The 14,354-nt window shown below is 46.8% G+C and overlaps 1 long non-coding RNA gene across 1 annotated transcript; it reads right to left on the bottom strand.

Moving 5' to 3' along the window:
* Positions 1–1,497: 1,497 nt before the first annotated feature.
* LOC122171816 lies at positions 1,498–14,345 on the bottom strand. Its single transcript, XR_006172105.1, has 2 exons — positions 8,183–14,345; positions 1,498–5,977 (listed from the first exon to the last, which is right to left on the bottom strand). It is a non-coding gene; the product is annotated as an uncharacterized LOC122171816 (long non-coding RNA).
* Positions 14,346–14,354: the final 9 nt, after the last annotated feature.

Genomic DNA, 14,354 nt, shown 5'->3' with positions numbered 1-14,354 from the left:
TTGCCACTGGACAGCAGATGTGTGACTGCAGGGCTGATGCATTTGAAGATTTATTCTTTAACTAGGTGGTCTGGCCAGTGATTGCTCCCAGATCTTCCCTTGCTGGAAGCATGCAGTCAGGCAGATTCCAAAGGTAGCAGTGGTGCCTCTAAGTGTCACCAGCCACATTGTCTATTAGCAATGCAGCTAGGTCACCCCTTTACATCACAGAATTTGTAGTCAGTACTTCATATTCCTGAGTGTGGAAATGGAGTGAGCAGCCAAGTGCTAGCAGGCATGGATTCACCAGAGGATCCAGGCGAATGTGGCACTTAGCTGCCAACAGAAGTCGTCAAGAATGGGGCAACTCACTCCTGTAAATCAAGTTGGAAACTGCTACCCAGCCATTCCCACCCCAACCAAACAAACCCTGAAGGTAACTGCTCAACTTATCACTGTGATCCAGGGGTTAAAAATCAATCTTTTACACATAGAATTTGTACCTGTTGTTTAAAAGCAAAGTAATACTTGAAGTGGCCAAATCCCAAAGACAAATGGCTTTGCTTTTCGTATGTCACACTTAGTGACTTCTCAAGTAGTTATTATCTGTATGAAGATTATTCTGAGTGGTTTATTGGGCAATTATAACTTGTCAGCAGTTAGCATAAAATGACTAGGATCTAAAGACATAACTTAAAAGCCCATCATAAAGGGCTTTTGAAACACAGCTCTGATGCTGCTACTTAACACAGTATTTAAAGAATGATTCGCAAACTGCTACAGGAAAAGCAGCTATATTGTATAAAGGTGCAAGAATGACTGATGGTCTGATTTACAACCCCAAAGAGTTTCTTGCTCTTGAAAAGGTAGTCTATCTCCGCATCTCATAATTTCAAAGTAATTCATCTTTGGAAAAGCAAATCCCCTTGCAATATGCACCTGGCTTTTCATTTGAGCTCTCCAGAAGGGTCCTAAGGAGACACCAACAAAGACAGCTCAGCTGTTTGCCTATGTACTTCAGACATATTCTGTATATCTCCTTTGGAAACCAAGCAAAAAGAAGAGGAAGAATTGCACTTTATTCAAGGGGCAGGTGTAAGATTTCAGAAAAGGTGCTACCCCTTGAAGTAGTGCTTTTGCATACAGTCCTTCAGTCATGGAATCATAGAATCACAGAATGGTTTGGGTTGGAAGGGACCTTAAAGATCATGTAGTTCCAACCCCCTGCTGTCAGCAGGGACACCTCCCTGATGGGGCTCACAGCCCCATCCAGCCTGGCCTTGAGTGCTTCCAGGGAGGGGGCACCCACGACCTCGTTGGCCAACCTGTTCCAGTGTCTCACCACCCTCACAGCAGAGAATTTCTTTCTAATGTCTGGTCTAAACCTAACCTCTTCCAGTTTAAAACCATTTTGCTTTGTCCTGTCGCTTCCTACCCCTGTAAAAAATCCCTCCCCAGCTTTTCTGTAGGCCCCCTTCAAGTACTAGAAGGCTGCTGTAAGTCACATTCTCTCCATTCTGATTTTGACAGCCACCGGGTTTATTCATCATCTATCAGACTGGACAAATAGGGAGAAGATGTGAGAGCTTCCTGGGCATCTTCTTTGTGCCATCGCGTGAGTGACCTTCTCTATGGCAGATCCTGAAGTTTGGATGTCATCCCTTCATATGCTCTTTTATGCAGAGAAGGTGGAGCTCAGCAGCAAGAGAACTTGCTCTGTTCTTTGTAAAGACCCAAGATAATTAATCTTGCTACTGTCATGTGGGTAAGCATACAAAACCTGGTACATCAGCCTAGAAGCAGCCAAGAGACCCAAGGTGTCCTTCACCCTATTTGCCATTGCTGAAATCTACTGGCTAAAGTTCCTCTGTTCCATTTAAATCCAGAACTTCAGCCAAATCACCAGTGCTTAGCTCTTCTTGGTCTGTGATGCAATCCTTCCTTAGTCTTACAAACCCACTTCCTTCTCAGTTGCAGGGGATTAAATTTCTTTCAGAATCAGCTGAAACACACTGTGCTCTTCCAAACAATGGATTAGCATTAGGGTAAATTAATCTGTGATCTCATTCATCATTTATTTCAGTTCTCTTGGTAAAGTAGACCACATATCAGTCTTTTGACAGTCAGCACGGATTTCTCGATGTCTTAGAGAAAAAAGCTTTGACATCTGGTGTAACCAGTGCAGCTCCAGCAGTATGGGAACGCAGGGTGTGGGAGACACAGCTCTTGAATGCCAGCAATACACCTCTAATGACCTGTGATGGATTTCACTGAATGAACAACAGTGGAGGACCTGCAAAATTATTTATTTTTCTGTGGCTTCCTATTAGCAGCATTCCTGAGTAACCTGATGCTTCCTTGGTGCAGGTTCGTTTGTATTAAGTTGCTCCCCTGCATGACTTTCCTTCCTGCATGTCTCACTGTAAAGTGGTGCAGAAGGACATTAAATAAGCTATTCGTGAAAATGAGAAAATTGGAAAAAATTGTTACATAAATGTGATCATTATCTAGTAAATTAAATAAGAAATCCAAAATGTCCACGATCATAACCTCCCACAAACCAGAGACTTCAACAGACATGCTGTCATTAGAATCACCTGGCTTTCCATGCTTGCCACAGCAGACAAAACACAGTAAACACCAGCCATTCAAATATGAAGAAATTAGTCTCCGGATGTTGCTGGTGTTAATGGCTAGTTAACAGGGGCCAGATTTTGGAGGTTTGTCTTCCTGAGAGCAGTGCTGGGGACATTGTATGTCGCCAGGGTGTGCAGGGAGCATTGCTGCTGTGCACGTCATGCCTGGAAGTCTCCTGCAGATATCAGGAGGAAAAAAAGCATCAGAAAACTGAAAGAGAAAAGCAGCAGAACAGTTTTGTGAAAGATGGAAGAAGGAAGAAGGAGAGGAGCAGTCTGAGCTTCACACGTGGTTACTGCGATGGCACTGGATATGGGCCTTTTCTTTCTAAATATTTTGAACTCTAAGCCTAAGGAAGTCAATGTACTTAAAAAAAAAAAAAAAGACTGGGGAAGACAGGAGTTTGTACTTTCCCATTTGCTTCACCATGAAAAATGTAGACAAAAGCAAGATAATTTTCTATCGTTGTTGCATTTCTCCTCGTGGTTCTTTTAATCCTGTTTCATTTTCCAGAGAGAATTGCAATGTTCCCCATCCAAAACCAGTTCTTGTCCCTGATGAAAGGTGATCATTGGAAGTGCTCTCTCCCAGGTCAGTCACTTGGTCCTGGTTCTCTGCTTGTTTCTGGAAGATAGGATTGTTTGCAGGAGACAACATGAGTGTCCAGAGGCTTCCCTGTAACAGAGTGGTGGAAATGTCTCCCAGTCCATGCCAGTGCAGCCTGTTCTCTTCACCCCAGTTAGCAATACAGCATGGCACGAGGGGGGCCAAACCAGCAGCATGGAATTTGAGAGGGACCTGGTCCCCGAAAGGAGGAGCCATCTTGCAACAGGAGCACAGCAGTGGATGTTTCCAGTGGGTTTGTGTCCAACTGTGCTTCAGCCTGCAGATGCTCACCTGGTGCACTCAGTGAAGTGTAGCAGCTCAAGGTCTTTTGCAGCTCAGACAAGAATCTCGACAGACCATAAACAAGTGACCAGACTGTGAAATACAGAACAGCTCCATGATATTTGCAGGAAGCCAAAAGGAAGCGTGATGTGGCAGGAGGTGGCATGGGGCACGCTCCATGAGAGAGCTGTGCTCTGGCATGAACCAAAGATCATCCTTGACATGGAATAACAAGACAAGTGAGGAGCATAATGGATGAAACTGGGCTCTGGGGCCATCCAATTTTCCTATCTCAGTACAAGGGCAGGAGCAGCAAGCTCCAACTGGCCATGAGAGGGCAAACTGCTCCAAGCATTGCTGTGTTGTTCAGTGCTGGCATTGCTAACTGCCTGCATTTAGCCTTCTTTCTTCAAAGATAACTAAGGCCAAGCTTCCAAGGAGTTCTAATTGTTTGGAAATTTTGGAAAGGTTTTAACAGGCTCTATTTTAACGAGACAGAAACATTGGAAAAGGCAGCGAGCAAAGCAGGACACACTGCAAATGTCCTGCAGCTCTTGGGTCAGCACAGGAATTCCTTATTTCTCCAGTGACGGAAAAATTATTGCAAAAAGTTGCAGTTAAAACAGGCTGCTAGTGAATGTTGGGACTGCTAAAAATAGGGACTGTGCTGGTCCAGGTTTAACTCTTAAAGGAGCAGGCAGTGGTTTCTCTTTGGAGAGTGGCCATTCCTGTAGATGGTCAGCTTTCAGCACACCTTCTGGCTGGCCTGAACCTCTGATGACAATAAAGAGCGCTAATTAACAAGGAGCAGTTACTGTAGTCCATCAGCACAAGGAGAAACAGGCTGTCAGACATGGCCTGAAGATCTCTTTATCCCTCTGATTTTGCCCAGCAGCCTCTTCATCTGTCTACACAAGTCTCCACCACTTAATTTCACAGATCTATTTGCCATGTATAAGCAGTAAGGTGGCTTCCTGGCAAACGTATTTATCTTCCTTGGTTTATTGGTCTGTCCATCCGCAAATATTGCTTCCAACTTTTATCTTCTTTGCATAATGAAAGGATAGAGAAAAGACTGTCATTCTGAAAACCGAGAAATATCCCTATATATCTCTTTTCTCTGCTGAATAAGCAGTGAAACAACTGGAGTTTAGGTCAGTTACAAAATTAGGAAGCAGGAGGTCCTGCACCTGCTCTATCCAGTCAGCCATTATTGCCGGAGAGTCCTTGGAGGTAAGAAGCAGACTTGCTGTATTTCTCCATTTCTTGAAGGGTCACAGAAGAACTGACTGGTAAAGTTCATTCAAACACCTGTGCTCGCACAGACTGCCATGGAAATATAGCAGTACACAGCCAAAAGGCATAGATTGCAGCTGGGTTAGGACAGGAAGGTTTCCAATATCAGACAAAGTCAACTGCCTGACCTGCTATCATGCTATCAGCACAGTACAAAAACAAAGCTATAAGACTATTGACAGCTGCTGCAGAAAAGAACTTACCCCCTCCCACCAGATCTGCTTGGCAGAGCATGGGAACAAGCCCACCCTGCCCTGTGCTGGAAGGGACCAGAAAGTCCAAGCAGTGATGGTGCGCACGTGAAGCTGGAGGTGCAATCCTGGCGATGCTTCCTGCAGATCTGTCAGTTGTCCCATTGCTCTTAACAGCTGTACTTGAGTAAGTAACCCACGAGGATCCAACAAACGATGGCGAGCACCAGCTTGGCTGGACAGGGGAGGCTTTGGCAAGGCTGAGGAGAGAGGCAGACTGTTGGGAAGGGAAAGTAGCTGGTGATCAGAGCAGGAATGCGGTCACTGGGCACAAGGGCAGCTGTGCTTGAGCCTCTTCAGATTGATTGCAGCTCAAACCTATCCTTGAATCCCCTCAGTGAGGAGCTCGGGGCCCTGTTAATCCCAGGCTCTCACATCTGCACAGTTCCGCTACGAAGGATGAGGCGGATGATCGCACTGATCTGTATTCAACATCTACACTTTCCAGGTGGTTTTGTTCCTTCTGGTCTGCCTGGCCCTTTGCAGTGCCAGGTCAGTGCAGTAGCAACCTCCTCGTGATGTGAGGGGGCCCTCAGAGCCCTCACAAAGCATAGCGTGGAGGTACGAGCTTTGCAGGATGAAGCCCTCAGCCCAGAGGCCAAACACCCAGATCATTGCCTGGGTGTAAACGTGGCACAGTCCAGGCGTCAAGCCCAAACAGACTGCTTGAGCACTGTGAGGCTCAAGCCCATGTACCTTATTGCTGTCCTGCAAAAGTGCTGTCCTGGCACTGATAACATGGTAGAATTTTGGCATTAAACCTGACAAGCCATGCACCTTCAGAAGCAATGGTCAACCTTGGTTTCTGTCTCTGCTGGGGGGAGCAATGGGCTGGATCAGAGCAGACTGTGTGTCTTCTTATTTTACTCCTGTTCCAACAGGAGGTGGAGGTTGGCAGCTCCGGATCCCCGACCACGGCTTCCACACTATTAAGGAAATAATAGTAATATTTACAAAACAATAGTATATTCATGGAGTAACAGGAAAATATTGCTTTTCTGACTCCAGTTCCAGGTCAAAAAGAGGTATTATCAGCACTCACATGTGAGCTCAGTTGCTTTACTAAGAAGCAACTCTAATCCCTGCCTGGACTCTGTCCTGGGTTTTTAATGCCTGATTAACTACCTCCTGCCAGGATGATTGTGCATCTTTGCATGTTTTGGAGCTGTCTGTTTCTATTTATCACTACAGACAATTGAACTTTTTAAACCAACGCTCATTTGCATTGGCAATTTCAAGTACCATGTGTGTGTTTATAGCTGAATGGTGACTGGAGCACATTTCAAAGGGCTTTTCGGGTGATGTGCCATTTTCTCAGGGAGCAAATATGGTGTGAGACACTCTCACGTAAAGGTGAGGTGTTACTGTAGGTCTTAGTCCTTGTGGGAGATGCCACATGTCACCTCCATAAGCCAGCAAATTGCCACCAGTTTCAACGGGAGTTGCTGGAAAACTGGTTCCTGACCCATAGAACATTTGGTCCTTTCATAGGAAATAAAAAAATAACATTGATTTTAGGTTTTGGTGTTTTTTTTTTTTTCTTTTTTTTAAAAAATTTTATTCCCAGAATAAAAACTCAAAATTGCAGTATAAAATACAAATTTTACCATGGAAATTTTTACATATCACATTCTAATATTCCTTCCAAGAAAAATTCAAAACTGGCTGGAAAAATCCCTTCTTTACCAGCTGTAATTACCTGTCCCCTCAGCAGCCCACTCGGAGCAGCTGGATCTTGTTATGTGCAGGCACTTGCCCAAACTGCATCCTACATCTTGGATCCAGCACCTTCCTCCTCAAGAAGCAGAAGCCCTCACAGCCCATGTGAGACCTCCTAGAACTATTTGCAATCTCTCTTCCCCCGTTATAAGTTATCATCTCATTCCAATAGCGCACAATAGCCTTTGCAGTACCCTCCTGAATGGAACTCATTGCACAGGTGATGCTCCAGAGCTGCTCCTTCTCATCAATATGCCAGGCTTCTCCGTGAGACCAGCATAATTTATATGTATTGGCTGCGGGGAAGAGCTATTCTAGACAGAAACAAGGGCCTTTGCTGGAGAACAGCCAACAAATCGACAGCCCCTCTGGTACAAGGTGCTCAGATAGCTTGGATAAAAGGTTTGGAGCTGTGAGCAGTGCCTAATGCCTTAGATTGGCCATCGCTTCCCCACAGCCTCCTGCAGTACTCCCGTCTTGCAAATACCACATTAAAGCACATCGTTTTTGTTGTGGTTGAGGCATTTCTGCACAGAACAACAGGAATTGCAGATCAAGTGCTTTGGGGTGGCAGCGAGGAAACCTTCACACAGCAGCTCCTGAAGAGAGGAGCACCAGGGGGTCCCTTCCAGCTGCAGCTGGCCCACCATGCTGCAGCCACCTACCAGAAAGGGCTCACTCCTGTGCTAAGGCAGTTCTGCCCCAAGCCTTTGGCATTTTTTTTTCCTTCCTTCCTGTGTTTTTGCATGTGATTGTAATTATTGAGGATGTTCAGAGAGAGAGAGACAGGATTTCTGTTCCCAGGAAGCCCATCTGCTCCCGCTGTTTATTTCCTGCAGTTGTAACAGTCGTAATGAATTCCAGTGTCACAACCGCACTGAAGGGAATGTGCAGGAAAACCACTTTGCTGCAGGAAGGAGGCCCAAAGGACCCTGAAGACCCTGAAGAAGGTGGCCTCATCCCACCAATGAAAGAGAATCTGAGAGCCCAGAGAGGAGACCTGATGCCCCATCCCTGGAGGCATTCAAGGCCAGGCTCGATGTGGCTCTGGGAAGCCTGATCTTGTGGTTGGTGACCCTGCACGTAGCAGGGGGTTGAAACTTTTCAACCCAGGCCATTCCATGATTCTATGATTCTATGACTTGTCCACTCAGGCTGAGCACTGCAGTGGCACTGCAACACTGGGGTCCCCACAGCCAACTTCCCACTGTGGTCACTGGTAGGGCCAGCCCACACATTGGGCTGGGCTGAGTGCTGAAGCAAGCAGACAGAGAGGGCCACAGAAATCAGCTGGAAGGAGAACAGCAGCAAGGGGATTCCAAAGGCTCGAGGGCTTTGGGGTGGATCTACCCAGCCAACCCCTGAATATGCCAACAGCAGCCTTCACAGCTAGCTTATACTGCAGCACCTACCTGAGCAATGAACTCCTAAAGTTATTTCAGGACGCACAAAAGGACTGAACTGAAAAAAAAAAACCCAAAAAACCAAAATCAAAAACAACAACAACAAAAACCCACCACCACCACCAAAAATAACCAAAAAACTAGCCCAAATCTACCTTCTGTTCTCCTGGTCTTGCCTTGTACAGTAAGCCCTTTCTTGGTTTCACTGAGCTCCCCAGACTCAATACTCTCAGTGCCTCTTCTCCTGCATCCACTCTCCACTCCTCTAGAGCATCTCTGGGTGATTTCTGCAGCTGTCTAGTCCCTCTTGGGCTGGCCCTGCCTCTCCTTCCCTCTCAGCTCACTGCCCTGTAGCCATCTTGAGCATTCTGTCATCAGATGAAGAAACCAAACTTCCCAAGAGAATCTATCCTGAGTGCGCATTCTGTGGAGTAGACTACAGAGTGGACTCAACAGAGCAGGGAATGCAATATTCCCCAGGTCTGTTTGCAAGCTCTCAAATTAAACATGCATGCACTGGTTTCCCCCTGTTCTTCATCCCCCTTTCCTGCCCACAGTGTGCCTTGAATGTCTGGGCAGGCTTTGCAGGGTTACAGGCTAATAAAGCAGTGGTGCGCTTCCCCTGCTTCCCAGATCAGCTCTTGGCTCCCTAAAGGCCAGCTCCCAGACACAGAGGTTTGTCCCCCTCCTTTGTGTGCCTGCCTGTAAACTGCAGAAGTGATGCTTTTATTTATGTATACAGAGAAAAAAAAAACAACTAATGTCATGTCATGTCATATCATATCAGTCATATCATATCAACTATGTATTTTATACAGCCCTTGTGGGAGACACCAAACATCACCTGCAGAAGTCAGCAGGTTGCCACTAGTTGCAGTGGAAGTGAATACATGTCTTTATATATTTATACCTAAAGGTGACACACAGATCTGTGAACATGGTGAATTGACTGTATTTGCTGGAAACCACCCAGGAAGAGACACGATAGAGGCTTCCTTGCAGCACACTTGGCCAGGCTGTCAGGGTGGGCCCATGTGATAAAGGAAGTGCAGAAGGTTCCCTTGAGGAAGCACAGATCTGGGGATGGTTTGCTGTCTGGAACAGTGATTGAAGAGCTGATGCCTCCCAAAAGGAAGAACTCCATCGTGGCCACGCAGGCAGGAAGAGTGAGCACAGGGCACAAGTGTGAAGAGGCAGTAAAAGAGCCAAACACAGCAAATAAGGTAAAAGCACAAAAGCAGATGAATGTCATCAGTTTAACCTGAACTCCACAGAAACACCATCAGCTCTGATTAGCTTTGGGTCAATTAGGAGGAGGTAAAACAAAATAATGAATTTGTTTTCTTTGCTCTTTCCCTGAACAGCATTGCTAAATTCAATCCAGCTGGTGCCTGAGCACAACAGTGCGTGCGTGGCTTTCTTCTCATTGTGAGCTTCCTCCTTTCAAGATTATACATCCTCATTTCTCTGCTTTTCGAGAACAAAGACAGCACTGTTTTGTTATCATACAGCTACTTACTCAGAGCTGAGCTGCACAAGAAACCCTGGCATGGTAGAAAAACTATGAATGAAGGATTTGATCAGAGCGAGGAGAAGAGGGGAAGGGGAATACAGATGAGGTTTGTGTTGCCACTGCAGTTATCACAAACAGTAGGGGCACTTGAATTGCATTGGAAAAGGTTACAATAAGGCTCCTCACTGACAAATTCTTGGCTAGTGGAAATTAATACTAATCTAAATTCAGATGTTGACGGTAGCAAGGTGATTAACACTTGCTAAGGAGACAGCTCTTAAACTGGTCTGTTTCCTAATTTCATTACCATTAAACCACTGTTCACAGGGATAATACCTGCAGCACTCTGCCCTCTTCAGTCACTTCAGACTTGCTGCCTACAGGATCGAGAACAGGACCTGGGGCCTCTGATTTCTACAGGCTGTTTCCCCACTCACTTTGAGCAGCATGAGCTTCCCAAATCAGGGCTGATCCATTTCTGCCTGTTGTGTTGAGGGCAACCCTTCCACTAGCGCTGTGTGTCAGAGGGGTACAGATGTAATTCTTGTCCCTAGGACAGCAGGTTAGGGACGTAGTGAGCCACACATCATGCCCTTTAATTCAGTGTCAGCCCAGGATAAGCCAAGGTCCTAGGGCAAGGCGTGATCCCTTACAATTCAGAACTGGGTGGGGGCTGCATTGTCAGAAGCGCAGCTCTGGCCTTCAGATGAGGAGCCAAGTCTGAGCGGCTGCCCGACTCTATTTCTTCCAGACTTGGGACATTTGCATTTTCTCCCTTCTGAAGCCCAAGAGAAGACTTGAAAGAGCTGAAACTAATGAGGAGCTGAAAAACTGTCATTAGGTATAGGAGTAGCTACAAAATCAGAAGCAATGCAGACAGAAAGCAGAAAGAAATCCCTTTCTCCCCAGAATGCCAAGGTTTCAGCAGGGTCCAATCAGGGCTCTGTGCCGAGGCAGAGGAGTGACGGGCAGTGACATTCACATCCAGACAATGGCTGCTGCCACCTCTGCCCATAGGACGCCTTGGCTAGGGAGACATTTATACTCGAGATGAACTTTCCTCATGCAGCCACTGCCAGGCACATGTCCAGAAGTCCTGGATCTGCCTATGCAGACACTGCTCCCCAAGAGCTGATTTTGCAGTTACTTGGGGCACAGCAGGCTGCCGGGGGGAGGGAGCCTCTTCATGCAGCTTCAGGCTCAAATGCTTCACCCTGCAGACTTCACTTGGCCTGCTGGATGCACAATGGAAATCAGCAGCAGTGCAGCAAAAAATTCTGTAGAGCCTCCTCTTCATCATCCAGTGCCATTTCTAGCTGAGCAATGTGCTCCAGCTTCTGTAGGAACAGAGCAGAAGGCTGTCTGGTTATTAAGGCAAGACATGCCTTCTTCCAATGCTGCATAGCAAGCCTTGGGCTCACATCAGGATACAGAGCTGGTTTGCATACTGTCCGGCCAGGGAGAATTACCCTGTCTGACTTCCCGTACATCCCAGCCCACTAATTTTCACACAGTTACCCTGTATTAAGCTTAATTACCCCAGAATTAAGATTAATGGCTTGTGTTGATTAAAGCCTATTCTGAAAAAGAGACTATTACAGCATCAGAGACAAAGAAGCCTCTGCTGGGGGCAGTTCGCCTCAAGGCTCACCAGCCTCACTGCCAAAACCACAGGCTCTGCTGAACTTCCTTGGCTTCATGTTGCAGCCCAAGATGTTGGCTCTGTATCCCCTCCCACATGAAGAAGACTGGGCGTAGCTGAGGCTTCTTCTCCACAAAAGTGCTCAGGCACAAACTTCAAATAGCATCTCACCTCTCTTGGTCTGACTGGATGCGTCTCTCCTCCCTTGACATCAGTTTTCTCTAGTTTTATGACTCTTTGTGGTGCCTTCTGGCTTCCAAACAACCATTATCAACACCATGAAGAGTCCCGCAGCTGTGGCTGCCAGTGCTGTGGCCTCTCAGGACACTGCAGCCTCTGGCTCTAAAAGATACTGCGGGTGGCATGTCTGCTTTAACTGCAGCAGCACCTTTCCTGCACCTGCACGATTCTCCTCTGTCTCTGCTACAGGAGGACCCAGGGACAGCGGGAACGGCATTCGCTGTAGCCCTGTCATGCTGATGTTAGACGTGGAAGGTTGTGATGTGGTTCATATGCTGACTCCAACATGGTTCCCGAACCAGATTAATAGAATCATACAATTATTGAGGTTGGAAAAGACCACTAAGATCACCTAGTCCACCTGCCAGCCCATCACCACCATGCTGACTAACCATGTCCCACAGTGCCACATCTACCCTTCTCTTGAGCACCTCAAAGTAGGATGTTCTCCACCACATCCCTGGGCATCCATCCAGTGCTGTGAGGTCCGGTAGACAAGTGCAGATACCATGTTCCTGTATTTCATAGGGAAATGGCTTTATTTCTGACATATTACCACCACATCTATTTTACATGACATGTAATCTCCTTAGTGCTTCATGACCAACAGGTGTGGTTTAGTGCTAGCTACTCTGCAGCGCAGCAGCACACCTGCAACACTGCTGTCCTGCAGCTACACCAGGAATTCTTCTCTCCCCTGCTGGGATCTGGGATTCCAGGAGTTTATTTTTGCCTTTTGTCCATGAACCAATAAATCAGTGAGTCAAAAAGACCTTGCCTAGGTGGTAGCATTGTCCTTGCTAGAGACCACCAGCTCAGGCAACGTGTTCTGGTGTTCTGGTGGAGTGGGGCTAAGCAAGCATAGCTCTGCCAGAGAGATGCATTTCTAAGCCTTTTTTTGTCCATGCTCTTTCCCTGATGCCTTGTGCAAAGGCTAGAGGGATAAATAGAAATTGAAATAGACTGCTTTTTTTCTCTTGCCACCATCTTTCCTTTTCCTGGCCTGCCCAGACACAGAACAACTTTCTTCTTGCTGTAGTTTTGGGTGCTGACACGTTTCCTGCTGTAGGCTGAGATGAATTCCAAGCCAGCTATGGCACAAGAAACAGATTTAAATCTGACAAGCCAGCAGACAACTTTAAAGTGTGAAGAAAGGAGATGGGGTGTCTGTCTCTGGGCTTTTATGCAGCTCTGTTGTGGTGCTTCAGCCTGCTCTACAAAGCCTCCATGGTTTCACTCCAGCCATGAGCTAATTGAGTCTGGTCCAGACAATCTCCTTAACCTTATCACATTTTTAATGTCAAAAATAACACTGTTATGTCAGGGATACCTTGTTCCCTTAATGACATGGCTCACAGTCAGCATGTGGGCAGCCCAGTGCCTGCAGGTAGGCACCACCACCTTTCTCCTGGGCTATTTACAGTGAGGCTGGAAGCACTGTGAACATGTGAAAGCAGTCTCTCTGCTTTCTTTTCTATTTAACCAACATGGTGATATCGGTATCAAAATCAGGGAGCAAAAACAGCATTCCTAGATGCTGGTAGAACTTCAGGCTGCTCAGATCTGGTGCCCAGAAAGTTCATTACTGGGGGCTGGGGGCTGGATGGCTGCACCCAAATTCCTGCTCTCCTGCATCCCACATCTCCCTGTAACTCTGGTGGGCTGCACAAAGCTGCCCAGCATGTGAAGGGACAAAGCTGGTGCAGCCAGTGCTTCAAGCACCAGGCAAATGGTTCCTGAGCTGTTCTGGGATGTGGCATGTGAGATGGGGTAGGGCATCACCCAGAGGTGAGGGCATTTCTCCCTGCTGCACCCTGCAGTGAAGGCTGCAGTTCCCAGCCTGGGCTGCATGGATGGGTTTGTCACGGGCTGGGGTCAGGAGGGTGGCACAGCACTCATGACCCGTGCTGGCCCCTGCTGACCCCCACCCAGCAGGATGCTCATGGGCAGCCGGGATATTTTCTCTCTGCTTTATGTCTTTAATCAAAGAACAAAAGCCCTATGTTTAAGTGGGTTTAAATGGTTAAAGGCACTTGTTTCTCTTAAAAGCAAGTGAGATTGCTACTGACATCTCCATAAAAGACAGGCTTTTCAGGCACAGTATAAGAGCAGCAGATGAGAAGTCCTTGCTCTGCACACCTGTAGTTGTTTCTTCAGCCTCCTCCTTTTCCCTCATTATAGAAATAAGTACCGCTACCTTCAAAGGGAGAGAAATTTAATTGCCTTATCAGCAGTTTGATGAATAATTAATGCTGCTGCATTTATCAGGAAGTTAACTAAGGCCCGGAGAAAGCCCATTTTGGGTGCTGAAAAGCCTCTGCCAGTGGGTGCGGGGTCAGGGAGGTGCGTGCTGACCCTACCATACACCACAACAGCAAGAAAGTGCAAACAAGGGTGCAACTTGCAAGGGTACAAACTTACCTGAACACAGTGTGTGAGGTGGGCACCTGTAAAGCAAACCCTAATGTGCACAGCCCTGTTCGGCATCGTAGCAGAGGTTGAGGCTGTGAAGTTTTGCATGAAATGAAGGTTGACATTTTTAGCTGAATTTGGGTGTTCTGCTGGAGATGCTCTTTAAAACTGAAGCCCTTCTCTGACTTTAAGCAGTGACTCCCACAAGAGGCCTTCACTTCTGTGTTGTAAGAAAAGTAAATAAGATTGTACATGATTCACTGGTTGTACTTGTGAAACATGAGGACAGAAGGCAACAGACAAAACCATTTAAACACATTGGCCGGTTTGATATTTAAAAAAAGAAAACAGCAAGGCTGTGCCCATAGAAGCCT

The sequence above is a fragment of the Centrocercus urophasianus genome, unplaced genomic scaffold, assembly GCF_019232065.1.
Source record: "Centrocercus urophasianus isolate 14NV4802_14NV808 unplaced genomic scaffold, USGS_Curo_1.0 seq_987, whole genome shotgun sequence".
NCBI classification, from domain to species: domain Eukaryota; kingdom Metazoa; phylum Chordata; class Aves; order Galliformes; family Phasianidae; genus Centrocercus; species Centrocercus urophasianus.
The sequence above is the reverse complement of the archived record's forward strand: the minus strand, read 5'-3'. Positions and strand labels throughout refer to the sequence as shown.